A 15,138-nucleotide genomic window follows, 5' to 3' on the forward strand; every position below is an offset into this window, starting at 1 on the left:
GAATGATGCTAGGGATTCTAAGAGGTAAAGGTGGGGAGGGAGTATGTTCTAGGTATGCCTATGCAAAGGAACAGAGGTGGGGGGATGAAATGCCAAACTTGAACACCTGAGCATTCTCGAGTAAGGTAATAACATGCTTAGACTTCTGTTTGTTAAGGTTTAATTTTAAAAAAAAAATTTTTTTTTTGCAGGGCAATGGGGGTTAAGTGACTTGCCCAAGGTCACACAGCTATTAAGTGTCAAGTGTCTGAGGCCACATTTGAACTCAGGTCCTCCTGAATCCAGGGCCAGTGCTCTATCCACTGCGCCGCCTAGCTGCCCCCGTTTGTAAGGTTTTAAATGCTGCACGGGCTGGAAAAAACAGTTAGGCTAGAAGTCAGAAATTCAATTAGGAGACTATGGCAATAATCCAAGATGATAACTGTTTGAATGAAGAAAAGCAGATAGATGCAAGAGAGTTGCACAGGTAAAATTAATAATAATTGGCAAGTGGTTGATATGGGGTAAGTAAGGAAGAGAGTCAAGGACTCCAAGGCTGTGAACCTGGGTGATTAGAAGGATATCAATAAAAAAGGAGAACTTTCAAGAATGGGTATTTTTAGGGGATAAGAGAATGAATTCTCTTTTGGACATGTTGAGTTTGAGATGACTAAGGAACATTCATGTGGAGATGCAGTAATGAAGCTCAGGAAAGAATTTAGGGATCTATCTAGATACCTATGTGTGTGTGTGTGTATGTGTGTATATATATATATATATATGTGTGTGTGTGTGTGTGTATGTATATATGTGTGTGTATGTATAAGTATATATTTGTAGGTATACATACCTTTTTCTAAATATATCTATTTGTGAGTTATCTTCATGGAATCATCCCATGGAGACTGATGAGATTATCAAGAAGGAGGGCACGTATAGAAAACAGAGCCCAGGAAAAAACCCTGAGGTTTGAGAGAGGAGTCTGCAGGGTGGGAGGGATAAAACTAAGAAGTTGGAGAGGTGGGAAAAAAAAACCAAGAGAAAACAATGTCACAATAACTGAGGGCATAGAGAATATCGAAGTGGAGGGAATGGTCAAGAATGTTTATTGCTGCAGAGGGATTAAGAAGGATGACTGAGGAAAGAAATTACTGGATTTAGCAATTAATGCATGATTGGAAACCTTGGAAGGAACAGTTTCAATTTAGGCTTTCAGTAGGAAATCAGATTGCAAGGGGCTGAGAGGTGAGCAAAAGGTATAAAGTAGAAACAATAAGTAAATAATAGTAGTGGTATTTTTTTAAAAGAGCTTGACAGTGAAAAGGAAGAGAGACAAAGAATTATTGCTTAAGGAGATGGTAGGGTCATGCTGTTTTTCTTTTTTTCTTTTAAACATTTTTATTTAAAGTTTTGAGTCCCAAATTCTATCCCTCCCTCCCTCCACTCTCCCCTCCCTAAGACAGTAAGCAATCAGATATAGGTTATACATGTGCAGTTATATAAAACATTTCCATATCAGTTATTCTATATAAGAAAACTCGAATAAAAGAAAAAATGAAATGTGAAAATGAAAGTGAAAAAAGCATTCTTTTCAGTCTGTATCCAATCAATATGCGATACTTTTCTAAGGATGGAAACGAGCATGTTTTGTAGGCAGCAGAGAAGGAGCCATTACGTAGAGAAAGATGAAAAATTAGACCAGATCATTGAAGGGGCAAGCTCCTGAACATGGAATGGGGGATGAGATCAAGTGATAGGTGATGAGACTGGCCTTAGCAAAGAGAAAGGCCACCTCTGTTATTGAAGGAGAAGAAGCATTTATTAAGCACTTACTATGTGCCAGGCATTGTGCTAAGCACTTTTTACATATATTATCTCATTTGATTCTCACAACAACCTTAGGAGGTAAATGCTATTATTAAACCTCCTTTTATAGTTGAGAAAGCTGAGGCAGGCTTACATGGCTTGCCCAGGGTCACAAAGCCAGTAAGCATTTGAGACTGGATTTGAATTCAGGTCTTCCTGACCTCAGAACTAATACTTTTATTTAGAAGAGGGAAGAGGTATGGAGTACCTAAAGATCATGTTGAGGATGCAGAATAGGTTTAAGCTTCTGTCTAAACTAAAAAACTACCTCTCAAAGAAATATGTATAATTCCCCCCCCCACCAGGAGATCCAGTCAGTCAATAAGCATTTAAGTACCCACTATGTGTTAGGTATTGCACTAAGCACTCTTTCCAGTAATGGGGTTCCCCCTCCTTTGTGTATAGTAGACTCACAGAATTTTAAAGCCAGAAGTAAATGTGGAGATTATCTAATACACTACCTTTATTTTAGAGAAGAAAAAACTGAAGCTTAGAAAGATTAAATGATTTGCCTTAAGTCACACATGTCACAAATAGCACATCTAAGATGCAAATGCAGGTTCTCTGAAACCAAATCCAGGGAATCCCTTTCTTCTCTCTATCATGCAACCCAATTTTATGAACAAGGAAAACAGGCCCAGCCAGAGAAGCCAAATCTCACACCTAATTAATAGCAGAACAAGATCTAGAATCTGGGTCTTGATTCCAAGACTATTTAAAAAGTTTTTTTCTTCAGAACTAAAGTTCTGACTAATAACCAAGTAGCAATACTTACAGGGAAGACTTACCTTATTGGTTTGAATATAGCTTCATTCCCCCCCCCCCGCACCCCCCAATCAGGATTGCATAAAACTTGAATGAAGAAATAAAATCAGTGGGTTTTAATGGTTCATGCTGACTTCTTGTTGGGCCATGAAGGTGATCTTTGGTTCTCGAAGACTATGACAGCAAAGCACGTGCTTAAGCAGGTCCTACTGAGTTAGAAAAGCTTTTAGAACCAGACTGGTTCTAGTCCATCATAGAATGGTTATCTGTCAACTGAGGACCAACCTGGTTAATATTCAGAGAATCTTATCATGAGGTTAAGAGGGGGGGATGAATTTTTTGGACACAGCAATTCTCAAAGACCTTTACTGATTACAGTAGAAGGAATAGCACAGAGATAAAAATCACAGATCTTTAAAGTTGAAATACTTTTTTAAAAAACAAATCTCACTTTAGTGGTAAGTATTCAGATCAGGTCTATTACTTTTCTGATTTAGAATTTTCTTTCTCTTCTCGTTTTAAATGGGGGAAGCCGAGAAGGATTTGTTTAAAAAATCCTGTTTTTATTGCCAGTCACTAAGCTCACACAAAATAGGAATAACTTTCCCTTTCATACACTTAATATGAATAATTTTTTACCTGTCAATTTTTTAAAATGTTGTTTTTGTGTATTTTTAATGTTAGTGTCATCACTATTATCAATTTCTCAGGCTTGTGAGACTAGTACAAATATAAAAAATGCTAGAATACTAAAGTCCTGATAGACTCAGAAACTCATAGAACTTTAGACTAGAGAAGCCCTTCGAGTGTGCCAAGTTCAATTCTTCATTTTACAGATGAGAAACTGATTTTATTGTTACTATTCAGATCAATGATTGACGCTTTACAAACTACTGTTTGCAAGCTATTGTTATGTTAGCAAATTATCAAATAGCTGTTAAATATATTCAGATAGTTTTCTATTGTTTACAGGATTTTAGCTGTTTTGTTTTGGTTATTTTTTTTAATAAGCACAGAGCTCAGAAGTTCTTTGTGGTGATTCTACAGACCTCAACAGCAGGCTCATTCTCTTAGTCACCACTCATTTACTGCTTCTCATCAAGACAAGAAGACAGGTCATTATCAATAATGCTGAATTTTACAAAAGATTCCCGCAAACAAACCCCTTCATACTGATGCTCCTTTCTACAGAAATATCTTGGATCAGATACTTTATACACGACTCATGCATAAAAAGGAACAAGCAAATATCTCCTATTTTTAAAGAAACCTTTCAGAATACATTTGCCCTTGCATTCTAGCCTCAAGAAAAAGAACACCTCACAGTTTAGAAGGCTAGCCTATCTTAGGAAGGCCCTACTCTCTATCTTGCTACTAAATGAAAATTCACCTCTCCAAGTAGTTAGCACAATTGAATCATTTCCAAATGCCTTTCTGCCATATATGAAGTAAAGAAAGTAAATCTAGTTCAGTTTGATCATTCTAGCTGAATGTCAAAATTTTCCACACTATTGGACAACATGAAAGTACAATAGAGTTTACACTGTTTTCCATTTTAAAACGTATGGCATATCTCAGAACAAAGATTCATTTAAACATCATCTATAACATCAGTAAACATTATGCTACCTTCATCTGAAGTACAGAACTTGCTATGAAATCGGTGTCAAATTTCAATAAAAATCATTATGTTAACATAATGATTAAACTCTATTCACTAATTCCTAATTCTATTAAATCACCAATTCCCTCAAGCAGGTATAAAAAACATACAGACATTTTCCGTTGCCTTGAATATAGCAAAATGGAGTTGAATAAGGAAGAGTTCATTAAGGAACCTATAGTAAACAAAAGTAGAGAAACTTTTATTTCAACCAATAAGAAAGATATTCTCATTAGAGATTGTAGTCACCAAATATATCACACAGTAGAATATTAGCTTAGGGACTGCTGGCTTTTTCTATTCTTATCCTGAGTGCCTAGCACAGTGTCTTGTAGATAGCTAGTGCTTAATAAATGGCTAATTTCATTTAATGATATGCTGAACTCCACAACACGAAGTGTTATGTTACTTTTTGTGTTCAAGAGACTGTATACTCTAAATTGTAAAGCAGTATGTCACACTTGGAATATATTTCATTTTATTGGATAGCATGTTTTCTTCCTTCATGAGTCTACTGGCATTTTAATGTCAGACATTATAGAAACCAAAGTAATGTGTCATTCAATTAGGATTGAGAATTGTTAATCAGTGTAAGAAATGGTTTAGGTTTTAAAAAGAATACAAGAACAATTGTGAGTACTCAATTTATTTTATCTTCAGAGCTCACATTTCCCTAATGACAAGTCATTTAGAAAGATAGAGACTTGAGTTACTTTATGAAATGCTTTACTTGCATATAATTACTTTTTATAACCCATTTAATACTTTCTCTATTTTATGAACTAATTGCTACATAGCCTGAATTGTCAAATGAACCACAAATCAGTAAATCAAGAGTTTCTTTATCACTTACTTCTGTCTTTTTTGAGTATATATGCATAAAGATAGTCACTTAAAATCTAATACAAATAATTTTGGCAGTAACACAGTAATAATCAAAAGTAGTTATCAACACCACTTAGTCCTTCCCAACTCCCAGTTATGACTATAAACTAATGAGATTGATATTTTAACAGATATATTGGGATTTGTATATATCAATGAATGTTTGTTTTCCTTCAAAATTGTCAATTTAGGGCATCATATGCCTATTATGTTCATTCTATTAATATTGTTCAAACATTTTGAAATTCTTCCTAAAGAATTGTTTTCAGAGATAGTTTACTAGTCCTAAAAGAAACACACACACACACACACACACACACACACACACACAATATGTTGTCAAGAACTCATTTTTTACCTCCAAATGGCATCTGGATTGATTGAGCACCTCATGCAATAGATCTGCCCTTGAATAACCACACTCACAGGATAAAAATTTGCCACCATTTCAGATCCTCAAAAGATAGTGCCCCAGATTCATATTGCAAGTGCATAAGAGAACATAAGATTGAACATAAAACTGTCTATCGTGTCTGCTCTAATATGAGCACCACTTACTTGGATGTATAAGTTTGTATATGTCTGTTAAAGAAATTAGTCCCATTATCTTAAAGTTACACCTCATATACATATGGCATAAGAAAATAGATACAGAGACAGCCTTAGGAGTCAGGAAGATCTGGGATCAAGGCTGGTCTTTGATGCATACTCTGTGTCCATGGGCAAATTAATTAAATTCTCAGTGCCCCAGGCAACTTTCTAATGTACTAAGTTGCTGAAGAGTTCTCATATGCACTGGTAGAGAAAGTTTGGTCACTAGGAATACCTAACACCAACGAAATCACAGGTACAGATCAAAAACCCCAACAAATTCAGCATGAAAAGAGCATGAAATCATATATAAGGTACTTCAAGTGGCAAGCCACTCTCTTAAATTTTTTTTTCTATTTTATTTTTGAAATCATGTATATTCCATAAGACTATATATTCAAAGAGTTATATCTGGGTTAGCTCTTCATTTTGGTGAAATTCTATTCTAAGCTATTTCCTCTTCTCAGTTTATACACTTTAACATTCAGCATTCATTAATGCAATTGAGAACCTATAATACATATTAGTTACATGATATCTTCTGGAGGTGACCAGACACATCTTAATGTGTTCAAAAAATTCTTTAAAATTTTTTTGCGTCTGACTTTTAAAATTAATATTATTAAAGGCAAGTTGCGGTGTTAATTTTAAAAGTTGAGTTTATTTAAATGTTAGTTTCTTTCATAAATAAATAATTACTTTTGTATTATATATGCAATAAATAATCACCTTCAACAATAAAATTCTCGGGGTTCATAACCTAATGAGCTGTATTGCATACATCTACTGGATATACTTTGTGCATGGCACTCTAGGAATTTAACAATCCAGTTAATATAGTGTAAAGTAAATACTTCCTAATATAGCAATAGTTTGTACTATGGTTAATGTTTAATTAATTCCTTAAAAAACAATGTGATATGGCTTCATCATATAAAATAGGACACCACAAACAAAATATATTTAGTTCTTTAGATGAGTACAGTGGGAAATATGGCCAGACTTTCTTTTCATAATGTACACAAATTTTTCTAGAAGCCTAAAATCTCTTTCTCAATTACATGATTTAATTGTAATTGAAATAAGAGAAACAATTAAGTATTCTTAGTGTCTCTTTGAAAATAGCAACATTGTAGTCAATGACTATAATAAAACTGCATTAATTTTTCATTTGTATTCTAATATATACAAATGTTTGGAAGAAGCAAATTTATAGCAGTTATATTGATAGGAACAGAAGAAAAATCACCTTAAAATCTTCCCTTTTATTAAACATGAAAATAAAGAGATTATTTTAAAATTATATATTTTGTTTTTCTTAAATTATATGGCAATACTTTTGCTCACAATTTTCTCATACTCTGTTGAAGAGGAAACTAGTTGGTTAGGGGCTACAGATTTTTAGGTTCTCCAGTGATGCATTAACTAAACAAAAAAGACAACTTTACTCATTTCAGAATGTTTTATTATAACAGCAATCTTTGAAGGCAAACACAAAAGATCCTAGTATGCTTAGATTTTATAACATCAATAACCAATTTAATGCATCACTAATGATGTACAATAGATGCCATCTTGCAGCACGAATTCAAGCAAAAGACTGATGTAATCTGCCAAATACTTCAAAGTAATTGATTTGAGAATAAGAAAAGAACTTCTTTTGTGTAAATTCCCCTGCTTAGAGAGAGAGAGAGAGAGAGAGAGAGAGAGAGTCCCCTTAACAGTTGGATATTTATTATATAAAGCTATCAATTCATCATTAAAACCTTTTTAAAAAAATAACATAGCCAAAACCATGTTTTCTACATGTACCTTAATGTCTCTTTGATCTCTAATACTTTATGGATCCTTGTATTTCTAGACCAGCTAATTTATACCTTCAAATTTCAATTTTAGTCATATGGCCTATCATTATAAGATACACGTTTACAAAAAGAAATATGAATATTTCGCTGACAAAATATGGCTATTTTAGAATACTAAGTGAATATATTTTTAATATCATAAACATTTAAATATCACCTTCAAACATATATATATATATATATATATATATATATATATATATAAAAGACATCTTCCTTATAAGGCTTTCTTAATATGCCTCAGTAGAAAATTTCCAAAACATATCTTGGAAAAGTAAAAGCCTAGACAGGACTCAGAAATCCGAGTCATTGTGTTCTATAAAGGCTTTTGTTGTTGTTGTTTTGTTTTGTTTTGTGGGGCAATGAGGGTTAAGTGATTTGCCCAGGGTTACACAGCTAGTAAGTGTCAAGTGTCTGAGGTCACATTTGAACTCAGGTCTTCCTGAATCCAGGACCAGCGCTTTATCCACTGTGACACCTAGCTGCCCCCCTCTATAAAGTCATTTTACTTGCTTTGCCACTACTAAAGTTTCTAGTTGTGACAAGCACTCACTACAAGTTCCACAGAAAGAACATAAAAACTGTTCTCTTTACTACTGCTTTCCTGTTACCCCTGATAGTGTCTAAATACCTAGCCATGGTTGAAAAAAAATGAAACCTCAGATTCATCCTTTCTACTCACTGACATAAACATATTAAAAAGGAGACACTGAGGTCCTTCCTAGTAAGGGGGAGCTAGGTAGCCAAACGGATGGAGTGCCAGCCTTGAAATCAGGAAGACCTGAGTTCAAATTCTACCTCAGATACCTACTAGCTATATGACCACGGGCTTAACTGCTCTGAGCCTCAGTTTTCTCTTCTGTAAAATGAGGATGATAATAACAACTTTAGAGAGTTCTTGTGATAACAAAATGAAGGTAGTCAGTCACAGGCATATGTTGATAAATTTTTAACATATGTGATAAACTTTTAAGTTTAATCTGCATTATTGACATTTTCCTCATCATTTTCTTGGGTCTAGAAATCAACAAAACAGTAAGTTGTCTGTAGCATTTGCTGATTTCTGAGGTGTAAATGCTCATACTGGAAATTTGAAAATCTGCTCTCCGAAGCCTATATAAGCTGGCTCCAGCATTGTTAATAAATATTTTTTCCTCTATAAGCACTTATTAAGTACCTACTATGTGCCAGGCACTGTTTAGCATTGGGGATATGAAAAAAGAGGTTATACATATAGTATATGTATATATATATATATATATATATATATATATATATATATAGTGCTTTGCAAGCCTTAAAGCACAAAACTCTAGCTATTATTGTTGTTAAATATTCTAAATAACATTGCTGCTCCTTGAGTATTCTAGATAAATACTGTCTACCAAATAAGCTATGAAATAATGTTTTTCAGCTATCTGCTGGTTCTTATCCAAGTTCAGCTAATATTGGAAAAAGTACCCAAGATTCCACCCCAAAGACAAGACAGATTAGGGGATTCCCACTTATCAAAGACTTAGAGGAGAAAAGTAGTAATGTCAGGAGAAGTGGCTCTGACATTCAAGTTTAAAGGCAAAATGGCAGAAAGATAGTGTGAGTGGCTTCTTACTGTCCATTCCAGTTTGCCCTCACAATAAGATAACTTATCTTATGATACATTTCTGAGTAGTTAGAGAACTCCCTCTTTGTACAGAACTCCCTCTTTGTCTCTGTGTGTAAAAACCCCAGTCTTCCTTTTTTATACTTAATCTGAACAATCAAAATGAACAAAATACAATGAATTTCCTTTTTAAGGTTCTCCATTATTTTCTCTATGGAAGTGACTGCCACATCTGTTTTTCCAGCTCCAGTCTCTCTCCAAGTTCAAGGCCTGTATTACTAAGTATCTATTGTACAGTTTAAACCGGATATCCTATAGGTATCTCAAACAACATATCCAAAACAACTCATTATCTCTCCACTCAAACCCAACCCTCTGCCAGACTTCCCTATTACTACTATGGGCACCACCATCTTTAAAGTTTGAAATCTCGGTGTCACCCTCGATTCCTTACATTCATTAATCCCACATAGCCAATCACTTGCCAAATATCGTTCTTTTTTCTACAATATTTCTTATCCCACTCACAAGGTCACCACCCTAGTTAAAGGAATATGGATTATGGCAATAGCCTCCTAAAGGATCTTCATGCCATGCTTCTTCTCACTTCATTCCATCCTTCACACAGATGCCAACATGATTTTCCTGAAGTATAGATCTGACTACATCACTACCCTACTCAGTAAATTCCATCACCTCCATATTACCTATAACAGGAGGTATCTAATAACCTACCTGCTGGTGAGTTCAGTGTAACCAGATTAAAATGTAATTGGGAGGGGGCACCTAGGTGGCGCAGTGGATAGAGCATGGGCCCTGGAGTCAGGAGTACCTGAGTTCAAATTCGGCCTCAGACACTTAACACTTACTAGCTGTGTGACCCTGGGCAAGTCACTTAACCCCAATTGCCTCACTAAAAAAAAAAATAAATAAAAAATGTAATTGGGAAATATTTAGCAAAATAAATGAAAAAAAAATAGAACAAAGATAATGTTAATATGTGATCCTTTTGTATATGTTAGTGGCCCTCATTTCTATTTAAGTTAACCACTGACCTACAGGATCAAATAAAAAGTCCTCTAACATTTAAAGTTCTTCTTAACCTGGCCTTTCCTCTATATCTTTTCACACATTATTATCCTCCATTTGATTTATGATCTAGTAATGTTAACCCACTTGCTCATCACATATCTACCTCACCCACCCCCATGTCCTTTCACTGACTGTCCCTTAGGCCTAGAATATTCTGACTCCTCACTTCCCACTCTTAGAATCCCTGGATTCTTTCAAGTCTCAACTCAAATCCCACCTTCTGCAGGAACCCTTTCCTGTTTTATCTATGTGCTAGTGCCTTCCTCTCTGAAATTACCTTCCATTTACTCCATGTGTACTGTATATACCTATTTGTGCACACATTCCCCCTCATGAAAATGTAAGCTCCTTAAAGGCAGGGAATGTTTTTGCTTTTTTTTTTTTAATATCTTGAGCACTTAGCATGGTGTCTGCATATAAGAACAATAAATGTTTATTGATTGGTTGATAGACTATGTGACATCAGACTCGCTTTGCAGAATTAATTTTTCAGGAACGTACTATTAGTCATGGGAATTTGCCATCATGGAGGATGTCTAGTACATAGTCCAAATGGGAGTTGTTTACTAAAGTGAGGTCCTTCTTCTATAAATGCCTATTCATGGGAGATGTACTAATTATATTTTTCTGAAACTTTACAAATCTTCACATATGAGATTAATAAGCATTTAAAGAGGAAAGTCTAATTGTCCACACAGGAAAAACCACATAGGAGAAGGTGTCTTGTCCACGTTATAATAAATGGCTTGACTGAAAGCCCATTGAGCTTATCCATTAGTAGATATATCCTGGACAGGCACTGCACAAGGATCATACACTGAACCAAAGAAGGAGGTAAACAAGTGGATTTGTCTTTGGAAAACTGTACAGTGCTTGTAATGATTTCAATCTTCTCCTTGATACAAAAGCCCATCTCTTAGATAATAATATTTTTCAAGTGAGGGTATATGGCTATGGATCATAAGAACAAAGTCTTCAAAGAAATGAAGTTTAAAGATTACTCAAAGGGCAAATGAGAGGCATATGTTAAGTGCAAATAAGCTTAGAACACATTACAAATGAAGAATTATGTAGGAAAAGTAGCATAAAGGATGTTATCAGAGGAATACATGACTGAAGAAAAAGATGGGCTGGTCACATATTGAGACTAAGAGAGAGCCAATGAAAAGCTTAATTTTCATGTACTCACAAGACCTAGAAGAAGGGCCCTGATATTTTTGGGTGGTACCTCAGTGGTGAATCCATAGGAAGATATGGTCAGAAGTTGCAAAGGATGGGCAGGTATGCATGTGTTGTGATCTGAAATACCCACAATGATGAGACCACAAATCTACTCAATTATCAAAGTATCAAAGAAGTATTTTCAAGCAGATTTCTGCCCTTCAAGTAGATAAAAGATTCTAGTGCTATTGTTAAGATTTCCTAAAATCACTAAGGAAAAAAGGAGCCTATATAAAGATGTATGTACATGTATATACAAAAATTTATATTTGAAAAAATGCCTATAATAAAATGATAGAAATTTAGACTGACAAGTGATATATAGACTAAAATACATATACATATATTATATATTATATATAAGCATTATGAGCAATATATATATATATATATATATATATACATATATAAGTATTATGAGCTTACTATGTGCAATGAACAGAGGGACGGTATTTAGTTCAATTCCCCCATTTTATTGGTGAGGAAACTGAAGCCCACTGAGATTAACTATACAGCTAGTGAGTAGAAAAACTAGGATCAGAATGAACATCTGTTGAATCCCAGAGCTATTCATAAGATTACTAATAAGTTAGCACTATGAAGAATCAATCAAGAGTAGTTTATTATCATTGATGTTAGCACCATATTCTCTTGTAGTAGTCATCTTCCAAAGGACACTAACCAGACTGATTTTCACTTAGATATTTTATTTTAAAGGAATACAAAAACATTATCAAATAGGGTGAACTTGAAACAAAATTTCAACAAAACAGGAAAAGTAATAAAATATCTTACATGGGATCCCAAGTATAAAACTTGGAAAATAAGTATGTATTTAAAAGGTACAGAGAGATTAAGCTTTCTTAAATGGTAAAATAAAGCCTCACTTAAGGATGAATGAGGCATTAGCAAAAAATGCTCACTGCTTTGGGCCTCACCTATAGGTTACTTTTGCCACCTAGTGGGGGAGGCAGATTCACAGTCAAGTTTCTGTGCACCAGGGAAATTGGAATACACATGGACCTGTGATTTCATCAACATGGGTACTCCCCCTAACCATGCAGATTGTAACCCAACCTCACCTTACCCTGGGCAATTCTTGTCCATATCCTCCTATAAATACCTATTTGAGAACCTACTCATTAGGGAGAGAGAACTTCCTCTTAGCTCTTTCAGAGGGAGCTGTTGGAACATCCCCTATTTAGTGCCCAAGATCAATTTCATATAAAGTAAAAGATAAATAGGACCATGGGAAGTAAAGCTGGATGGAACCTTAGAGATCAGCTAGTGTAGTTTCATTTTCACTTGAGGAAACTGAGGTCTAGAGACATGAAGTGACTTAACTGAGGTCACCCAGGTAACAAGTGGCAAAGCCAAGATTCAAATATAGATCCTCTGACTACAAGTCCAGGACTTTTCCCCACTCCACAAAACCATGCTTTTCTATCCTACTATGGATTAAAAAACAAATATGAGTGACAGAGATTTTCCAGGCACAATAAGTCATTTCCTAAGGCACTTACCACCATGACTTTTAGATCCTGATAAGTGGTAGCTTTCAGCATAGGGATTCCCTCTGATAAGGCTAGGAAGCACAACAGTCATTTAAATGAACATAGAATTTTAAATTCTGTTAAGAGTAGAAGGAAACAATTTCTTGGCCACTCTTCTTCCTCCAGTGTTTTAACTATGGGTACCTTAAATATTTGAGACCTCTTTGCTCTTCTCCCTTGTATACTCATTTGAACTGTTCTGCTCTGATTCACCTATCACTTATACACAAATGACCCTCAAACCTAATTCTTCATGCCAAATCTCTCACTCCTGCTCTAGACTCATATTTTAGTTTATCTATAAGTTTCTAGGGATGGGTCTTGCCAGCACTTGAATACTGAATTTATCTTGGATTTCCACTGTTGAGCCATTATGTCTGGGTTATTAAAAAATGAGGAACAATTCACAGTTAAGACCACGTACATCCATGCAAAGGTGCAATTAAAGGAAAAATGTACAAAGCTAACAGAACAGTTCAAATGAAGGGAATAATCAGGAGCCCAAATCAGGTCTGAAATATGAAAATCAAGAACTGGAGTAGTACAATTGAATTAAACTGGAACTGAGAACACAAGTATGAAAAGTCAGTCAGGTTACTAAATGAAGGTGAGCTGCCACAGGCTGGAACAAACTTGGGCCAGAGGGGTCAATCATTAGTAGAGAAGGGAATATCTGGGGCACTTAAATATCTGACAGCACGTTATTTCCTCTTCACCTGACCTTGGTTCATTGGTTAATACCTGTAAAGTCAGGTTATTTGCTTCTTCTGCAGGAGACTTACACAATATTTAGACCCTTTCCCAACTTCCACATTATAATCAACATACTATTATTCTCTTGGTCCCTAAAACTTAAAACCTAGAGTTATTTTTCTTTTTCCTACTCTCTCACATCACTATCAAGTTGGCCATCAAGACCTACTGATTTCTTCTTTGTAATGTATCTCAGCATTGTGGTGTAGCATGCAGGAAAGTAACATCCCTCTGCGTCAGTTGTATTGTGTTCAGTTCAGGGAACCACATATTAGGAAAACTACTGACCATCCAATGTCCAATACTGTATAAAGTAGATCCAAGATCAAGTTACCCAAAAGTTGAAAGGACTTCCTCAGGAAGGACTGGGCTCTCCCTTGTGGTTAGGAACCTTTTCTGTACATCATACCCAGATCTGCCCAAATGTTCCACTTTGAACTCCAGGTCCTAGCAGAACAACTGTAATCCCTCAAAAGATCATAGATTTAGAGCTGGAAAAATTCTTAAAGATCACTGAATCCAACTCTCTCATTCTACAGGTAGGGAAATGAAGAAGACCCAGAGGTTCAGAGATTTGCCCATTATCAACATGAGAGTAAATAGTAGAGCAGATATTGAAGTCATGGTTCCCTGACTCCAAATCCATTATGACTTTCAGTACACCATGCTGCCTCACCTTTATATCTTAAGTCTTCTTGTTGATGTTATTCAGTCATTTCAGTAGTGTCCAACTTTTTGTGATCCCATTTTGGGGTTTTCTTGGCAAAGATACTGGAGTGGCTTGCCATTTCCTTCTCCAGTTTATTTTACAGATGAGAAAACGGAGGCAAATAGGGGTGAGTGATATGCCTAAGGTCACATAGCTAGTAAGTGTCTGAGGCTGGATTTGAACTCAGGTCTTCCTGACTCCAGGCCTGGCACTCTAGCCACTGTGCCACCTAGCTGCCCATTAAGTCTTCCTACCTTCAGGAAAAACATCCCAACTTTCTTCAGCCAATCCTCATATAGCAATGATATCTGTTGCTTTCACCATGTTGGCTTCCTTTTTTTTTATACACAAGCTTGTCGATGTTTCAGCTAAAATGTGGCAGTCAGAACTGGACACAATATTGCAAATGTGGTATGATTAAGGCAGAGTATGGTTACATTATAACTTCCTTTGTTCTAAACACACTTAGAGTTTTAGTTTTTGGGGGTATCATATCACGTAGCTAATTCCTACCAAGCATCTAGACCACTAAAACACCTGGATCTTTGTTACACGGAATTCCTCTTCACCTTGAATCTTGCACCCTGCAATTGTAT

General features: G+C 35.4%; 1 protein-coding gene across 1 annotated transcript in view; it reads right to left on the minus strand.

Moving 5' to 3' along the window:
• Positions 1–15,138, minus strand: part of STAU2 (staufen double-stranded RNA binding protein 2) — a 441,622-nt gene that overhangs the window by 114,012 nt on the left and 312,472 nt on the right.

The sequence above is a fragment of the Dromiciops gliroides genome, chromosome 1 (genome assembly GCF_019393635.1).
Source record: "Dromiciops gliroides isolate mDroGli1 chromosome 1, mDroGli1.pri, whole genome shotgun sequence".
NCBI lineage: Eukaryota > Metazoa > Chordata > Mammalia > Microbiotheria > Microbiotheriidae > Dromiciops > Dromiciops gliroides.